This window comes from Mytilus galloprovincialis, chromosome 9 (assembly GCF_965363235.1).
Source record: "Mytilus galloprovincialis chromosome 9, xbMytGall1.hap1.1, whole genome shotgun sequence".
NCBI classification, from domain to species: domain Eukaryota; kingdom Metazoa; phylum Mollusca; class Bivalvia; order Mytilida; family Mytilidae; genus Mytilus; species Mytilus galloprovincialis.
Genome location: NC_134846.1, coordinates 29,606,255 through 29,627,155, shown reverse-complemented (window position 1 = coordinate 29,627,155; position 20,901 = coordinate 29,606,255). Strand labels below are relative to the sequence as shown.

The following is a 20,901-nucleotide window of genomic DNA, read 5'->3' as shown; positions in this document are numbered from 1 at the left end:
ATTCTTGAAATACCGAATCTAACCGTGTTTTAAGATTTTTAATTTCGGGGACCGGTCTTTATTTTGGGGCACATTAAGATTCCAAGGGTCTAAAATTTTAATTATTAGAAAAAATAAATCTAAGGAGTTCTTTGATATACTTAGGTGTTATTTACTTTAGAACTGGTTTTTACGCTAACGTCCAAAGGGTCTAAAACTAAACTTCTAGGGGTTCTTTGATATGCCAAATCCAGCAGCGTATTTATAGTTTTGTTTTTGGGTCAAGCTTTTAATTTTGGCCAAATAAGGGTCTCAAATTAAGCTTTGTTTGATTTCAACACAAATTGAATATATATGAGGTTCTTTAAAACACTTAATCTTATTGTGTATTTATGTTTTGGATCTTGGGCTCTGTTATCACTGTGTCTAAACCACACCGGCAAAATTTGTTCGGACTCGATGATATCTAACATCCGGCACAATGACGGAACATCAATAGACAGAATAAAGATAGGTTTCTCCTTATTTTTTTATTTTTTTTATGATATCGAAGAATATATATACATATACAACTGTTTTCTATTGTGATATGCAATATTTTCTACAACGGTTCTATATTAAAGGAGAAATAAGTAAAAATGCACGTCAAAATGACGAATTGAGTGAACCTTGCCTCGAAATTGTTTAATTTCTCGTTGAATTGTTCACATTGTACGGACAGAAAGGTACGGGAAGATAGATACTGACACGGAGATTGCCAAACTTGTCATTATGAACATCTCAATACTTGTATTTCTGAGTGTGGAACGAAAGAAATGGGTCATGTCAAAATGGAACTGGCCGGTTAGGTCAATGTTTACCACCCGGTTTGGGCATATATTTCACAATGCATAACCCGCTTTGGTCAAATAAAAAAAATCATAATCGCATTACATTATAATTGATAATTTAACTGCAGTGTTGTTAAAAGGGAGTTTTGTGAGTCGTTGGAAAACAAGTTCTTTCACAGGACAACGGCTTATTATTTATATGATCAGTCTCAGATTCAAATAAATAATAAGCAAACACTTGAATTCCTACTCTTATAGAACACAAATGATTTTAATTTTACTTTGCATTAAAACATTTTTAACAGCAGAATAGATAGAAATGAAGGTTATAACACAAATTGAGGTTAAAGCTCTCAAATATGCGTTTTCTATATGAATTATGGAAAATATGTTTAAACTTGAAAAGTTTACGGTCTTAAAAAATCGAAACGCACAATTGATATGTGATTTTCTCATACAATAGGATAGGCACCTTTATAAGTAAACTAATCATTCTATGTATGTAATCTTTTCTATGATTGTTAAAAATATATCTTCTTTTAAGGATAAACGTTGATAGTAAGACAAATGTATATGCATACATAATCGACATAGAAAATTAATGTTTATAGGAAGAAAAGAATTACAACTATCATGCACATGCATTAAAAATAAAAAATATTATCACTAATTGTAACTTACTATACTTCTATGTCTAAATTAGTATAACAGTCTCAGAACACTGGACACTTTAAATTTGCAAAACACTCATTTGCAAATCCGCCGCAGCCTCAAATAAGAGCTACAGAGTCATGTATATAACCAAAATGTGCAGAATTACATGGGATTCAATAATTTTATTGGTTTTCTACTGTGACTATTATATTTATTTTGCTATTTGATTTATAAAAACATGGGATTTTCAATATCCCATGGGACAGGGCAAAATCCCATGGGATTGACCATTATCCCATGGGATTTTGGTTAAATCCCATGGGATTTTTTTTGGTCCCATGGGATAATTGTAGTCCCATGGGATATTTGTTGTCCCATGGGACAAAAAAAATCCCATGGGACTATAATTATCCCATGGGATTTTTAATATCCCATGGGACAAAATAAAATCCTATGGGATTCAAATTAAAAATATATAGATATAAATATACAGTTATGTGTATGTTACAATGAATACTGTTTGGTAGTAAAAAGTTTTAAATGTATAAAAAGTTTTTTATATTTTTTATATATATTTATATATAAATATAATTTTTTATTTTTATTTTGTCACAAACATGTTTTTTATTTGTTTATATGACAATAAAGGTTATTCTTATTTTGGAATGTATAATAATATTTACGGTCAAAGAGTAGAGTTCTTTAACTGAAACAAAATGATGACATGTCTAAATAAAAGAAAAAATATTTTCTTGAAATCTTTGTTTTTTTTATTTTATTATGAAAAATAGAACTGAAAAAAATATCTCATATTCTGACTGAATAGTTTACTCTTTTCATGAGGTAAGTTTTTTTTTGTTACAGTTTCATTGCAATTCATGAATATGCAAACAATTTGAATAATATACCTTTGTGGTGTACATAATATAATGCTTATATTTGCAAATTAGGAATATAAACACTTTTTCTGTTAAAGTTTTAGTTTTCTTTTTTCACTGCTTGCTATATACAATTATTCAGTCCACTATATAAGAGTCAAGTCAATAAATTATTTCATCCACTAGAATATTCCCTCAATTCTTAGAAAAACGTTTTTTCAATCTGTTCTTCAAAGATCTTCCTCCGTGCATCTTTATTGGATGGAGCTATTCAAATGAGAAGACAAAGCAATTTTATTTGGACAACAACATACTAATATTTTTTTCATCGTTCCTTCTTTCAATTGATAATTACATTGTTGCATTTACATGATCAAGTTCTTGTGCATCGATGATCGTGATGATATGACGCCTTTTTGTTTATAGTCGTTATGTTGAAATTTCCTCTTTCTAATAAATGTAGGAAGAAACATGTTCCATTTCGAATTATTAAACAAAAATCGCACTATGGAGAAAAATATCAACTTTCAGTTTTCTGTTCATTATTGATCTGTTGAATGATGACCATGAAAACTGAGATGTCTGACCTACAAATACACAAAACTCAAAAATTATCAATGAAAAGAAATACAGCAATAAAATGGCTATTTTATCATGTTTATGAACATTTTGATAAACCTTCATTTAAATTTTCATTGTTAGTACTTTTATTTCAGTGCTTTGTGTCTATGATTTACATATTACCGGTTGTTGTTTGGTTCCTTGTTGCAGTCTTTTGAGTTAAGCCCATTGCAACAAATGTTTACAATTCGTTCAAATGTTGTGCTGTTATATAAACCGCTGTCGGGAAAAGGGTTTGCTCATTGTCAAAGGCTGTATGTACAGTGAACCATTTTTGTTAAATTAAGGGGGCTCGAGGGTCTAAATCAAATTTTTTTCTTAATATAGGATTTCACTATATTTTTCTATAAATGAACTTTATCTTATACTTAATAGAAAACTAAAATAAAAAAAATGGGGTCACCGTTCATTTACGCTCACAATCCACCTTCAAAAGAAGCATACATTTTTGTAAAGGTACTTTTTTTCTGTTGGAACTAATCATGCTAATAGGAGAAATAGATGTAATATCGAAATAAAAAAAGAACTAAATTACAGAAATCGCTTAAATTTTACAATAGTTTAGTTTAAGTACAGCTTATTTGAAAATGATAATAAAAAATATAGGTCAGATGAGTTAAAAAAGATATTACAATTCTAATGCCAAAAAATGGCATTTTTACACCAAAGGGAGATAATTTCAATGATATATATACATTTCTAAAGTCATATTGGCCAAAACGAATTGAATGTTTTGAATGATTTTTGTACCATATGATAAAGTAACAACTAATAAAGTTATAAATTAAATTAGTTATGAAAAACAAAAATATGTAATATTTTTCTGAAATTTTTATACCCTCAAGCCCCCTTAAATGTCATTTGATCTCTATTGGAGAAAAGTCTCATTGGAAATCAGACTGCTTCTTATTTTTATATCAACCCAGCCATATTATGCCTGTCCAATATCAGGAGCTTGTACATAGTTCAGTGGTTTATGTTGGTTCATATCCGTCATTTTTATTTTTCATAATTTTTTGTTTTTATAAATTAGTCTGGTATATTTGAAGTTGGAATTGATGCTTTGTTTCAAATTTTGTAAGTGTTGTCTTTTATAGATTACTATATCATGTATAGGGTATGGGTTTTCTTATTACTTACAGGTCATCATTGGCCTCTAATTAGTAATTACAATTCTTACATCCACTGAATTGAACTCTGATGGATAGTTTTCTCATTTATCATACCACATCTTATTTTAATAAATATTTAATCACTATTCAAGGGCAAAAACTTTTATAACAGTGGACTTACCATTTAGGCTTTGTTGACCTCTGTAAATCTATTTTTGTTGATAATTTCTTCTGTTTATAGTGTCCCTTTATCTTGAATGTTCTTGCCCTACACATAAAAGGGTAAACATTATCATTTAATGACAAAAATAACTACTATTACATAATTATGAAATGAACTGAAAATTTTGCCTCATTTGTATATAACGTCGAATTGCTCATCATTCTTGCTGTTTAATATTATCATTATTCTATGAAAATGAGGTCACAGTAAAATTAACCTTGGCAGACAGACATCTTCTTATTTATATATGACACCTTGCATTCATTCTGTACAACGTACAACAAGTAGACCTATGCTTATAATATCTGATAAAATGACAAAACCAAGAAAACTTAGCATTGAACAAAGAACCATAAAATTCGGTCATGGTTATATGAATCTGCCAGACAGACATGCACACCTTACAATTGTTACATATCCACCAAATATAATCTACCTGTAACTTTAAGCATTTAGATAAACTGACAAAACAATGCAGTGTTTCATAAAAATGAACCATGAAAACGAGGTCATGGTCATATAAAATATGGCAGAGAGACATGTACATCTTACAATCATTCCATTCACTAAATAAAGGGGCCTTACTGCTTACAGTATCCAGAAAATAGGCCAAACCACAAAAACTAAACATTTTCATAGTTCCGTAAACCCTGCCACATTCGTTATGTATATATATATATATATATATATATATATGCCTGTACCAAGTCAGGATCCTATAATTCAGTGATTGTCGTTTGTTTATGTGTAACATATCTGTTTTTCCGGTTTTTTTTACATAAATTAGGTTGTTAGTTTTCTCGTTTGAATTGTTTCACATTGTCATTTCTGAACCTTTTATAGCTGACTATGCAGTATGGCCTTGTTCATTGTTGAAGGCTGTACGGTGACCTTGAGTTGTTAATTTCTGTTTCATTTGGTCTCTTGTGGAGAGTTGTCGAATCATACCCCATCTTCTTTTTTTATATTGTCCAATGTACTATGAAAATAAAGTAAGATGAAACTTCTCAGTCAGACATATGCACCTAGTTGACCTTTTGTTAATTTGTAAATAAGAAAATAGAAAAACTGGCCAAAAAAACAAAAAGTTTACATTAACAGAGGCGGATTAGGGGGGGGGGGGGGGCAGGAGGCCCGGGCCCCCCCTTTTTGGGAAAAAATTTGGTTGCTTATATAGGGAATCACTGAAGCGTGACTGGAGCGGGCCCCCTCTTAGGTCAGTCAGTGGGCCCCCACTTATGAAAAATTCTGGATCCGCCACTGATTAAGCAATGAATCATAAAAATGAGGTCAAGATTGACTAAAACATGCCAGACTAACATTGAACATGTACATCCCTAAAAAAAATTATACTACAAATATACTTGACATGTTGCATACAATATATAAGAAAACCCGACCAAAACACAAAGACTTAACAATAAGGGACGACATCAAAAGATCGATGTAGGATAAAAAACTTAAATCGAATAGTTTGGGGGTGGGGGGGGGGGGGGGGGTCAACATTGCTGCAAGTTTTGTTAATCTAAAATCGATTTTACATATATCCATATAGGTAAATCAATTTTTCCCAAATTAAGTTAAGAAGGGGGGTAGGGGGGTCAGCGAAAAAACTATGTGAATTAAGTTTTTTATCCTACATTGAACTTTTGATGTCCTCCCTAACCACTGAACCATGAAAATGAGGTCAAGGTCAAATAAAACTTGCCAGTTGGACATGCATACCTTACACTCATTCCATACAATAATCAAAAGTAAATATAGTAGACAAATTGTTTATAGTATCTGAGGAATCCTATTACTCATGCATTATAATCATGATAATCAGGGGTGGTTCCGGCCATTTTAAAAAGGGGGGTTCTAACCACATGTCCCAATTCAAATGCATTGATAGTCCCAAAAAAGGGCGGATGACAGATGTAAACTTCATAACTTAAGGCATGTATATATATACAAAGTATGAATGGTCCAGGTCTTCTGCCTTCTAAATATTAGGCTTTAATTAAGAAGTAAGTTAAACTTTATCACTAGTTTTTTGGAGTTCGCGAGGATAGAAAACCAGATAAATTGACACAAATCCCTGTGGTACGACAATATGTGCGATACTATTAGTCCAAATGATAATGACGTCTTGCATGGCTATTTCAACTTTTTTCTGGGACGCCATCATAGTAAAAAAAAGCCATGCAAGACATCATAATTGTTTGTATTACAAAAAGAAGTAACCTAATTCTTACTTGTTAGTTGTTAGGGACTAGCAAAAAAGATTTATTTAAAGTCGGTTATACATATAACAATACAACATAAGGTCTGTAGAGCTTTTATCCGACATACGTATATGACAAGCACAATACAAAAAACATAAAGTTCATCACTGAGATAGTAGTCTCAGATAAAGGGAGACGGGGCAACCAAACCCCTATTCAATCTGAATGTAGGACGTACAGAAAGCCACAGGACAAAAAGTCACAGACAAAAAGTCACAATTCAGTTTTGGGATTATTTTTCTTTGAACAAGAAAACACTTTTTTTCTGTATTTTTTTAAAAATATTTCCTTTGCATGACTAAAGTCTAATACATTTTCATTTATCAAAGTTTATGAGCAATTTCCTTAAATTAAAAAAGAATATATGTAATAAAAAGAAAATATTTCAAAATCTTTTTCATATATATATTCAAACAATTGTCAAAAATTGTTTCTGACTTTTTGTCCTATCAAATTTGTGACTTTATGTTCTGTGACTTTTGTCCTGTGACTTTCTTTCCGTTTACCTTCCATCTAAATTAGTGAACTGAATAAAATTTTTTTGCAGAAGTGCGGGTAAAGAGTTATCTGTTATTAATCATGCAAATTGAGAGTCAACACTTACGAGGCCCCTCATGGGGGGGTCCTAGTAATCACATAATCACCATTTTTTTGCCAATATAATCACATAATCATTAAATATTTGCTTATCTTTAGTAATCAAATAATCATAAACTAAAAATACAGTCCTAGGTAATCAAATAATCATGAAATATTTGGCTTAATAATCAAATAATCATTAAAAAAACGGCCAAGTAATCACATAATCAAAAACCCCATGAGGGCCCTCACTTACACAATACCTTTTCAGAATGTCAGCAAAACAAAGAATCACTCGTGATAGGGGAGTGTAACCGATGAATTGATCCTGAATCAGATAAGATTGAATCTCTTAATTTGACCACAGTCGCCTGCAGATTTAATAATAATAATACTAAAAAACTTATTTTCACTATATTTTTCGCCTTAATTATTAAATCTTCAGGCGACTGTGCTTTGAGTGAATATAAATAATGAAGAGCAAGGGCGGATCCAGCCATTTTAAAAAGGGGGGGGGTTCCTAACCCAGGACAAAGAGGGGTTCCAATTACATGTCCCCATTCAAATGCATTGATCGTCAAAAAAAAAAGGGGTGTTCCAACCCCCGGAACCCCCCCCCCCCCCTGGATCCGCGCCTCAAGAGGGCCTCACGAATAAATATGATAAATCTGAAATACTGGAACATAGATTAGCATAGCTGCGGAACCGTAGCTCTTAGGTCCTTATACTATTTTTTTGACTATTTGCGGACCATAGTCGTCCGCAAATAGTAAAAAAATAGCATAAGGACCTAAGAGCTACGGTTCCGCAGCTAAGATTAGCAGAGCTCGAGCAGCAGAGTAAACTTACACATAAATCTCGAAGTTATTTATGTTTAATCCCGGGCGATTAATACAGACTGTGCTCCTGAATAAAGCTGTTAGATATATTAATTTGTGTTTTTTTTACTGCTACAAGATATTTGAATCAAAATCTAAATACGCGACAATTGCTGAGCAGAGAACCATTCTGAGCCAGGAACAGTCTATGCTAACTATTAACAGTAAGAATAGAGAGTCCCTGTAAAAAGGCAGTCAAATCCTAACAGAACTGTAACTTAACGATACATGTATACCAAGTTCCAGCACCTCACCCACACCCTGGCCCAGGCAGCACACTGAGTTAGCAAACTGGCGTATACATGTCAGTCTTATAATATAAAACTGCGTAGGTTCATATTGGTTTGATTCAACGTTTGTTTGGATATTTTTTTAAGATCGTTGTAAAATTATATCTTATAAATCTGTGTTAAAATACGATTTCATTTCTATTTCATAATTTGTCAAAGTGTACTTTTTAAAGTTTTAAATTTTAAAGATAAAATGAATATTCCATTTTGTGAGGAAAATCTGTTTGAACTGTAATGACATAGTCAATCAACTGATTTGTTGCAAAGCTGATTACAGGTAATTATAACTTACAGTAATTTTCCATTACCGTAACGACAGTGCGTGTATTCTCGGGTGACCGTGTGTATAACGTATAGTTTTCTAGAGAACATCCTGTCTACGTGTAATACAGATTGATGACATTACACAAAATTCCTGTTGTTAAATGTGCTTAGGTATCTGTGTCCATTCCCTATTTCAACACCACAAAATTCGAAGAAAAAAAATCAAAAAATCATTTATATGAAATTAAAAAGAAAAGTGGCAAATATAAACTTCAGTAACTGCGCATTGAGTAAACATAATTTCAATATTGCATGAACCACAGGCCTAGGCCCGTAGCCAGAAATTTTCGAATGTAGGACAGAAAGTCACAGGACAAAAAGTCACAGACAAAAAGTCACGGACAAAAAGTCACAGGACAGAAAGTCACAGTTCATTTTTTCTGATTATTTTCTTTGAATAAAAACCGCTTATTTCTACAAAAATATTTTTGTATTTTTCTTGAACTATTGTATATAAACCATCTTTGTTAACAAAATTTATCATAAAAATATCAAGGATGATCAAATAATTGTTAAAAAAAACAAAATGTCAAAGTGGTTTGGCACTTAAATGGCTTCATGGTGCCAAGAAATATATCTTTTGCCTGATTAAAATTAAATAAATCTTGATTTTTCAAGTATAATGACACATTTCCTAAACTTTAATATGAATATATGTATTAAAAAGTAAATATTTCAAAATATTTCTCTTATATATTTAAACAATTGTCAACAAATTATTTGTGACTTTTTGTCCTATCAAATTTGTGACTTTATGTCCTGTGACTTTTTGTCCTGTGACTTTTTGTCCTGTGACTTTCTGTCCGTTTACCAAATTTTCAAGGGGGTGGGGGTTGGGGGTTGGGGGGGTTGGGGGTTATTTGGACTCACGAACTCGACTTTAACAGTCACAATTCAAACAGAACGTTGACTTTAACAGTGCTTATTTGTTTTCAAGGGGGGGTCCCGAACCCACCCTGGCTACGGTGTGTAGAAATACCGCAAAGGACTTCTTAGTGCACTAAGAAGAAAGTTTTTGCACTAAGGACACTTAAACGATGTTTTAAGACCCCAAAGAACATGGATACAGAGACTCTGATGGATATAAGGGGATATGAGTGTATAACTTATATTTATAAAGTTTGGTATCAATAGATATTGTAATTTTGAAGTTAAATGACGTTTTAATCAGTGCGTGCCACTCGGCACGTGACCAACGGCTTATTACAAATTCACAATCATCATGTTCAATCAACCTTATCTAATAGACAATTGTCTTTTTATCGTTACTAATTGATTAATTTAATGGTTGTTGTTGAATAAACCTAACGGTTTAGCGTGGTATAATTTCAAGTGGATGAAAGACAAATTAAAAACTGAATTTTGTGTTTACTTTGCCTTTGTTTTATTCAGTTTTTAGGAAAATTGCTATGTAAGCTTTTTTTTATTTCTATTAAAGAAGCCAATTAACACAAGAGTTTAGATACTATCATTATACCTTGAAAGACATATGAGAGTATGTGGCGTCTGTGGGGTTCTTCAAAACCCGTTACAGAAGTATTTTAGGAAAACTCCAAGAGGTAAATACTATTTTATGTTAAAAAAAAAAGAACATAAATCATAACTGTCTTCTATGAACTTTATTACTGATGTCAATGCTTTTTTTTAAACACATTAATCTTTATTTCAAAAATTGAAGATGAATTTCATTTTATTTTATAATGTAATAAGCATAGTGATGTAAGAAATATAATTCACAATGTGAGAGAACTAAATGATTTAGTTAACTTAATCATATGAATCTAAAGCCCGTTCTGCCATTATTTAGAGACGCTAAAGAACTGGACAAATGTGGAAATATATGATTTTAAGATTTAAAAATTTAAAAAGACAAGGAAAATGAAGAAAAAAAATATGTACAACAAAAATAAGCGAAAGGAGATGTCAATGGGACACCTATCCACAAAAGTTAAAATGAAGTAGATGTAAGAAATAAATAGGTCATATTTACACTCTTAAAAATGTGTTTAGGGCCTAAACAGCAAGCTATACATATTTATTCTTGTAATGCATTTGTAAACAAGTTCTTATCCTAAATATGTTCCTCTCCTTTTAAAACATGTCAAGGAAATTGTATAAGATTTAAACATGGTTCCTGAAATCAGAAAAATGAATGAAATATTGGCCACTGTACGTTAAGCAACCAAATATCAATCCTCACCTTTCCGTGAAGAGTTCACAATTATTTGTCTTTTTAAAATTAAAAGGATAAAAAAAATTCCAAAAAATAGGAGTTGAAAATACGCTATTGCATTAGAAGTAAAAAAATATAACCAAGGACGTATAATTAACATACGTCCTTGATATAACAGACAGAAATACAGAATAAATACGGCAGAAACAAACAAACGAAAAACAATACAGAACAATTTGAAATACCATATACATGTTTCATCAGTATACAAGCGGATTATAAACGGGTCAAGGTTGAGTGAACATGAACTTCTACCGATTTCACTAAAGGTGACAATCAACTGATTGAGGCGCGTGTCGAGAAAACATTAAATAACTTTCTAATTAAAAAAATAGAATTATAAAATTTGAAATTATGTATTTTTACAAAGTCTATTTCTTTATGCCATGTCCTTTGTGACAGTTGTATCATCCATCAGGTCCTTAGTACACATTTTTGTTCTTATTGCACTAAGGAGGTCCTTTGCGGTATATCTACGGACCCCCTGACTACGGGTATGAACCAACCCATGAGAAAACGTATACATGTATGTAGATGTGTTTGAAAAGACCAATTCCCATTGGCTTTATTTCACACTAGGACCTTAGATAACTAGAACTGTATCAAACACGATCAAACATAGCCAACACCTCACATGGCGTATTCACGATGTTGAGGTATTGACAATATACAATCACATGTATCAATATACAGCAAGTAAGTAATTTGGTGTTGAATGCCGGGGTTGAATGACAGTAAATCAGAATTTATAAATTGAATTTTACCTGTTAAAGGGGCACGAGCTGTCAAATTCATGTTCATCGATTATAATCAAATTCACATAACGTGTACGTGTTGAATAGTTTATTAAAATTTCACGCACAATCTTGGCTGATATGCATTAAACCATTATTTCATGAAACTGCATGAAAAATTGACTTATCGCATAATTCCAGAACTAAAAAAATAAACCAACGAAAGTCCACATAAGAGGGTATGGATTTGAATTAATAGAATAGAGAATAAAGGACAAAGAAAAAAAGGAATAAAGAATAGTGAAAGAAGAAAGAGAATAATGAAACAAGAGGCTCTCAAGAGCCTGAATCGCTCACCTTAATTCTTTTGGTTAAATCTCTCATCAATGATTATTTTGGCTTTTCAATTTATTTAAATGTTTTTTGGATCGTCCTATTTTCTTCAAAAGCCAAAAAAAAATAATCATTTTCTCCTATGTTCTATTTTAGCCATAGGAGCTATGTTTCTTGACATACAAGGAAATAAAATATAAAATTTATACTAGATACTCTGAAACTCATTTAGCCTAAGTTTGGCTGAAATTGATACAGCAGTTTCAAAGGAGAAGATTTTTTAAAGTAAGTCAACATGATGAACAAATTGTGAAAAAAAGTCTTTAAAGGGGAATAACTCCTTAAGGGGTCAATTGACAATTTTGGTCAAATTGACTTAATTGAAGATCTTACTTTGCTGAACATTATTGCTGTTTACAGTTTATTTCTATCTATAATTATATTCAAGATAATAAACAAAAACAGCAAAATTTCCTTAAAATTATCAATTCAGGGGCAGCAACCCAACAACAGGTTGTCTGATTCATCTGAAAATTTCAGGGCAGATAAATCTTGACCTGATAAACAATATTACCTAACGTCAGATTTGCTCTAAATGCTTTGGTTTTTGAGTTATATAAGCCAAAAACTGCATTTGACCCCTATGTTCTATTTTTAGCAATGGCGACCATGTTTGTTGATAGATCATAACTTCGGATACAATTTACAAACTAGATACCCTAAGGAACATTCAGTTAAAGTTTGAAAGTATTTGGCCCAGTAGTTTCAGAGGAGAAGATTTTTGTAAAAGATTACTAAGATTTACGAAAAATGGTTAAAAATTGACTATAAAGGGCAATAACTCCTAAAGGGGTCAACTGACCATTTCCGTCATGTTGACTTATTTGTAAATCTTACTTTGCTGAACATTATTGCTGTTTACAGTTTATCTCTATCTATAATAATATTCAAGATAATAACCAAAAACAGCAAAATTTCTTTAAAATTACCAATTCAGGGCCAGTAACCCAACAACAGGTTGTCTGATTCATCTGAAAATTTCAGGGCAGATAGATCTTGACCTGATAAACAATATTATCCCCTGTCAGATTTGCTCTAAATGCTTTGGTTTTTGAGTTATAAGCCAAAAACTGCATTTGACCCCTATGTTCTATTTTTAGCAATGGCGACCATGTTTGTTGATAGATCATAACTTCGGATACAATTTACAAACTAGATACCCTAAGGAACATTCAATTAAAGTTTGGAAGTATTTGGCCCAGTAGTTTCAGAGGAGAAGATTTTTGTAAAAGATTACTAAGATTTACGAAAAATGGTTAAAAATTGACTATAAAAGGGCAATAACTCCTAAAGGGGTCAACTGACCATTTCCGTCATGTTGACTTATTTGTAAATCTTACTTTGCTGAACATTATTCCTGTTTACAGTTTATCTCTATCTATAATAATATTCAAGATAATAACCAAAAACAGCAAAATTTCCTTAAAATTACCAATTCAGGGGCAGCAACCCAACAACGGGTTGTCTGATTCATCTGAAAATTTCAGGACAGATAGATCTTGACCTGATAAACAATATTATCCCATGTCAGATTTGCTCTAAATGCTTTGGTTTTTGAGTTATAAGCCAAAAACTGCATTTGACCCCTATGTTCTATTTTTAGCAATGGCGACCATGTTTGTTGATAGATCAAAACTTCGGATACAATTTATAAATTAGATACCCTAAGGAACATTCAGTTAAAGTTTGAAAGTATTTGGCCCAGTAGTTTCAGAGGAGAAGATTCTTGAAATAGTTTACGACGACAGACGACGGACGACAGACGACGGACGACGACGGACGCCAAGTGATGGCATAAGCTCACTTGTCCCTTCGGGACAGGTGAGCTAAAAAAGCTATTATTAAAAATATAGTTAAAAAAAAGAAGACAGAAAAAAGAAGACCCCCCCCCCCCCCCCCCCCCCCGAGACGATTCCAACTGTTATTTGACGCTTCCGAGTTATTTTGAGACAAAGACATGTATTAGTAGTAAGCCCGTACCACAAAGCCTCTTGCGTCAGTTTGAGGATTACCCAGGCGGCTCATTTTATTTTTGCTTCAAAATAAACATAATTGACAAGTTTCCTTCCCCTGCATTCTCGAGCGCACATGTAAATAGCACGTTGGTCTCAAATAAGATATTGATACATTACAACACTTGGCGAGTTGCCGTCAGTATTTGAAAATATTAATTAAGAAGGTATAGAAAATTAATGCACGCACACTATTATCCACCACAGGCCAAAATCGTTAGTCCGCAAACAACGAGGGGGATGAAAAACCCAGCTCTAAATTTGAACACAGCCACCGGCATGCTGTGAATTTGAAAGCTTCCCACATTCGTAACTATCGATAAGGTGGGGTCAAACACTCTAGTTTTACCCCTGACAAAACTTTTTAATAAGATGTTTAACTCAGTCAAAAAATTCCCCAAAATTTGGAACATTTCTCTATCATGTCTATTGACATCAATTTATAAATCTGGTGACCCATCTGATTGTGGGAACTATAGAGGTAAAAGCATAACATTGGCGGATCCAGGGGGGGGGGGGGGTCTGGGGGTTGGAACCCCCCCTTTTTTTGGAATGGTCAATGCATTTGAATGGGAGCATATAGCTGGAACACCCCCTTTTACTCTGGGTTGGGAACCCCCCTTTTCAAAATGGCTGGAACCGCCCCTGCATAGCAAGCTGTCTTGGTAAAGTCTTTAACTCCATTTTACAAAAACAACTTAGTGATTTTCTTGAAACACATAATTTATTATCTTCAAATCAAGGTTGAAAAAAATTATAGAACTGTAGATCATGTCTTTATTTTAAAAACAATTAAGAATTGAATGCTTCTTTTTGTAACTTCATTGGGGTGTAAAAGCGTTGACCGAAGTACATTTTGTATAAACATGATAAAGCGGATCAGAAGTATTCAAGTATGGATATCAGAATTCAAACAACATTTTGAAGCATTAGACACAAGTAAATTAGAAAAAACACAAAAACCATATTTAAAAACATACTTGGGGTTCATGGGAAGTCTTCCAATCTAGCAATGCGGTGTGAATTGGGCACATTCCCCATTAGCATTAAATGTTATCATTACAGATGCGGATTTAGGGGGGGGCCCAGGGTTGCTTATATAGGGAATCACTGAAGCGTGACTGGAGCGGGCCCCCTCTTAGGCCAGTCATTGGGCCCCACTTATGAAAATTTCTGGATCTGCCACTGATCAACTTATGTATAAATACTATGTGCGTCTCAGTGATATTGGTGAATGGTCTGGTGGTCCACATGAAATTCTCAATTTTGGCTGCTTTTGAAGTGAACAAAACTCTCATAAATAGAGAAAATTCATGGTCTAATAAACTATCTGAATTAATGAAATATATTGGGATGCCCTTCAACAAGCATTGTAATAGTAATTTCAAACATTGTCAAACAGAAACTAGAAGATTTCTACAAAAATAAAATTATATTTGAACTATCTTAAGATAAAAGATGGAAACTGTGGGAAACTTTTATTTTTTTAGTTAAATTTATACTAAATTTAAACAACAAGAATATTTGAACTTTAATGTTCCTAAATACCTGAGAAAAAACTCACTAAATTAAGAATAAGTGCACACTCATTAGCAATAGAAACTTGTAGGTATGCAAGACCAAAAATACCCTCTAGTGAGAGATTTTGTAAATTTTGCACAGGAAAAATTGAAAATGAGATACATTTCTTGATTGAATGTCCACAATATAACAAAATTAGATTTAAATATAAAATTAATGATATTAATTCAAATAATTTGGATGAAAATTTTACCACAATGTTAAATCTAATGTCTGAAAAAGAATTAAAATATTTGTATGTATATTGAAGAAGCTCTTGATTTGCGAGACCACCATACCGTTTCATCAGATAACAATCTTTTACAGTAGTTCGTGCATATACACTTATAGGTGATTGTGTGTTATAAGTAAATTTATGAAATTTTGGAATAATACTGATGTATCAGTTTATTTAAATTCTCCCTCGCCCTGCTCGTCCGAAATTTAAAGTATTTTATCTCTTAATTGAATATGCTATAAACAAGACAAACACAGATATAGGATTAGTTGCTCGCAGTAACAATAAAACAAATCACTTGAAATATAGGGCGAGTCCCTGGGGGTAAACCCCACCCCTTAAATTTGAGAATATGCTATTATCTTGTAAACGGTCCTGATCCCCACCCCTAAACCATATATATTCTTGAATGGGACGATAAAACAAATCAATTAAAATTAAACGGAAGTCCCTGGGGGTCACCCCACCCCGTTCAATTTAAGAAAGTGCTTTTATCATGTTAACAGTCCAGATCCACACCCTTATACCATATATATTCTTGTATGGGACAATAAAACTAATCAAATAAAATTAAAGGGAAGTCCCTGGGGGTCACCCCACCCCAGTCAATTTGAGAATGTGCTATTATCTTGTGAACGATCCAGATCCCCACCCCTTAACCATTGTTAACCAGGGATCTCCATGGCCTGTTTAACGATGGCGCCCCGCCATCGTTCAAATGTCTTGCGCCATCGTCAAATGACTTGCTCCATCGTTAAATTGTCTTGCGCCATCGTTAAATTGTCTTCCGCCATCGTTCAAAACTTCATCGTTTTTTGTAGCCCGACGCCATTTTTTTTATTAATTATAATCAAATGCATGTAATTGCATAACCCTTAGGCTTTTTATGTTATTATCCAATACAGTTCTACCGCCTGGGGGATATCCGGATTAAGATCGCTAATCACTTGTACCTGAGCTTGTACAGGTAGATCAACAAACCAGACAGGAGAATACTATCTGAGGGTAGACGATCCATTTGTCGAATTAACCAAATAAGTTTCAGCAAATGATTATGATAATTTAGATTAAATTAATAAATTAATAATCCAGTTACAAAGAAAACAGTTTAACAAGTCGAACACGTGCTTTATTTTGACTTACGCAATCAGCATCCCCCTTTTTAAAGAAGTACAAAATAAGACGCAAAACAGTAACTATTATTTCATCGCAAATAACTCGAGTACTGCTGTAACGATAATTTAGAATTACTTTAAAAGTTTAAAAGTAAAAACTTAAATATTTCCTGTAAAGAAATATCGTATCGTAATTCCGAATTCATTTCGTATATTATAATCAAATTGATACATCCGCGTTTCCGGTTTTTCAGACTCGAAAGATGCATTTTGCTCTGCATCAATTTGCCATATAAAGTCATTAAAAACCTTTTCATTTGTCAACATTTGCTTTATAAATCTCTTTAACCTTTTACATAACTCGTACGAATCGTTTTGTTGTTGCTGCAAATCAGCCATACCGGTAATGGGTTCTGAATTTGACAGTGTCCATGAAAAATAAGCTCCACATAATATGATTTTTAACCCCCATAACAATTACCAAAAATACAAAAAATCTACATGGGGACCTTCGTGACAGCTTTTGGTCATTCTCAACTGAGGGGGGACCATGAAGACTTGGCATTTGAATGATTAAAAACGGCAATTAATGAAAATTCAAATAAACATAATTTAAATAGCAATGAATTAGCATGTTCACCATTCCTTGTAAAATACTTCCGATAAAGCGTACAGCGTAGACACGGTTTGTAATGGTGAAAGTTCCTCCATCGTTCAATTTTCATCCATGGAGATCCCTGGTTAACCATATATATTCTTGTAGGGGACAATGAAATAAATGAAATGAAATAAAAGGGAGGTCCCTAGGGGGTCACCCCACCCCCTCTTGTTTGAAAAATTGTAAACAGTCGATCCCCACCCCTAAACCATATATATTCTTGTATGAGACAATAAAACAAATCAAATGAATATGGGTCTTCAATGCAGTGAGAAAATTTCGGCACTGGTCTTCAGCTCATAAATATGTATCAGAAATGAGAATGAGATACAGCTCTCAGTTGCATTAATAAAAACCTCACAATATGTTCTGAATATCCAAATATACAGTATTGCAAGATTCTCTCAAAATGTACACATGTAGCTGAGAAACTGTAAAATTAATCATGCTTATTTAACATTAAAGTCCTCAGAATCAATCTCAATATGCATACTCTTGTACAAAAGAATATAAGTATGCAATAGATATATGGTCTTCAAAAAAGAGAGTATCGATGCTATAAGATCTTAATCAAGTACATTTGTAATAATTTTGGTTTGTTTAAATATTTAGGAGGTTAGTATGACCTCCTTTTTTGTGATGATGTTTCGTTTTAAGTTGGGAAAAATTGTTTGTACCAACAAAAATAAAAACACAAAGCTAATTATGTTTTATCATTTTTTTATGTTTAGGTTGTCAGCAAGATGAAAAGAACAAATATTCAGTTCAAAAGTCAAAATGTGGATAAGCTGAGGTTCAAGGTCCTACCTTTTGCAGATTTTCATATTTTGCATGAATGAATTTAAAGTTTATATGATGGACGGCAGAGAAAGAAAAAAAAAACTTTGCATTTTTCCTGCTTCTGAAGGATAAATATAAAACATCTTGTTTTAGGTAAGTTTTATGCTCTGTTTTAATAGTGTTTATGCATTAATCTGTCCAGTCCATCCTCTAAATTGTATCCTCTTTAAGTTTTGGTGAGTGTTCACCATGAATTTCAGTAAGTTACTTGTGGATTTACATGTATATACTCAAAACTTAGTACTAATATTAATTGGATTTTAGCCTGACATCCTGTCAAATGCTTGTTAATCATGTTTATGTTCCAGAACATACGAGTATTTGGACTGTACGCGTACAGTCTGCCCGATTTTAAGAAGCTGGTCAAGTTTATTAGAAACAAATGTACGTTACAGATCAATTAACTGAAATCTTTAATAGATTAATACAAAAAGTTTAATTGCAGTTGAAATAAAAACACATGTTTCTTCGAGCTGGTACTAGACAGTACAAGTATACTCAAATGGTCTGACTGTATGCATATGGTCAGACTGTAAGAGTATACTTATATGTTCCGGACCTTTAACATGCGGTCAAAATACTGATATGGTCTGGAACATTTATACATGTCTTAAAATTAATATCAAACACATTGGTGTTTGTGAACTTGGTAATAAGTTATTCGATAGAACTATAATGTTTTGAGATTATCAAAATAAAACATATCCCATTTTTACTTTTAATAAAGAAGAAGATTATTGATGTATGTATAACTGTATATAAAAATGAGACAGCAAGCCAACAACACAAAAAATAAGGATAAAACAATACATTTTTCTGTATCAATGTTAATTTCCAATATGTCCAAAGAATGAAATAAAACACATGTTGAACATAGTCAGAACTTCAAAAGCTTAAAGAAATATTGTTTCTGTTGTCTGCTTTTTGTATAATATATTGCAAATTCTTGTGAATAATGGAATGTTATTATATAAATTGCCTAAAGTTTTACCATTGATCTTTATACATGTAATATATATCATATATATATTATACAACTCGTCTAAACATCAACCCAACAATGTACATGATGTAAGATCTGTAAATTTGCTTCGCAAAATTTGCAAAAGCAAATTAACAGATCTTACATTGTTGGGTTGATGTTTAGACAAGTTGTATATACATAATGTACACAGCCATGTATCACCATCATTGCTGGTGATCCGATGGATAAATCTGTTGTAGAGTTGTCACTGACTCAGACGTACTCATATATATATTATATATATAACTTTGGAAAATACCCAAATGTTATAAAGAAGAATAAATTAATTGATTGTTATATAGTATTAGAATAGGAAGATGTGGTATATTGCTTATTTGGCAACTCTCCATCAGAGACCAAAGGATGTAGAAGGTTCGCAACTGATGACACTAGACAACCTTTAACAATCAGTAAAATCCATACCGCATAGCTATTTTTATTGAAAATCATATTATGCTACATGTATGCAAACAATTTTGTATAATACATAACTTCAGATTTTATTGGTTCTTTTTCAGAAGGATTGAAATTCATCATCTAGAATAAATGGAGAAAACATAGAAACAAAGACCAGAATAAATTCAAAGACAAAAGTTGTATCAGTTATTATTTTCATCACTCGGTCAATGATTTGAAGTTCTTTAAAATACCAAAAGATATTGAAACCACAATAATGTCAATGTTCTGTGCTGAATGACCAAAAAGTGGACTATACGATCACACAATGCTGAATGATAAGAAACTATTAATCAATAATGTTTTATGTGGAGGGATATTGTGAAAAAAATAGATTTACTTAAATAGCTACTACATTTTGTAGTACGTTAAACCTAATAATAGGATTTTTCATTGATTTCAAATGGTAAATAATTGTGTTTCAAGAAAGTATTCTATAATTCATAAATAAACATATATTAATACTTACATTATCTGCTTTGTTGTTTAAAAGTTTAGTTTTGAACAGTTATAGAACAATATGTTGAATTAACATTTTCAAAGAAAAAAAGATATTCCATTAAAAGGATTCATCTTATAACAATTTACTACCAAATATAATACATTGTAACATACACATTACTGTATATTTATATCTATATATTTATAATCCCATAGGATTTTATTTTGTCCCATGGGATATAAAAAAATCCCATGGGATAATTATAGTCCCATGGGACAACCAATATCCCATGGGACTACAATTATCCCATGGGACCAAAAAAAATCCCATGGGATTTAACCAAAATCCCATGGGATAATGGTCAATCCCATGGGATTTTGCCTTGTCCCATGGGATATTGAAAATCCCATGTTTTTATAAATCAAATAGCAAAATAAATATAATAGTCACAGTAGAAAACCAATGAAATTATTGAATCCCATGTAATTCTGCACATTTTGGTTATATACATGACTCTGTAGCTCTTATTTGAGGCGGCGGCGGATTTGCAAATGAGTGTTT

At 32.3% G+C, this 20,901-nt stretch overlaps 1 long non-coding RNA gene across 1 annotated transcript; it reads left to right on the top strand.

Moving 5' to 3' along the window:
• Positions 1–17,677: 17,677 nt before the first annotated feature.
• Positions 17,678–20,368, top strand: LOC143044763 (uncharacterized). The gene is made up of 2 exons (XR_012968769.1): positions 17,678–18,511; positions 19,961–20,368. It is a non-coding gene; the product is annotated as an uncharacterized LOC143044763 (long non-coding RNA).
• The last annotated feature ends 533 nt before the right edge of the window (positions 20,369–20,901 follow it).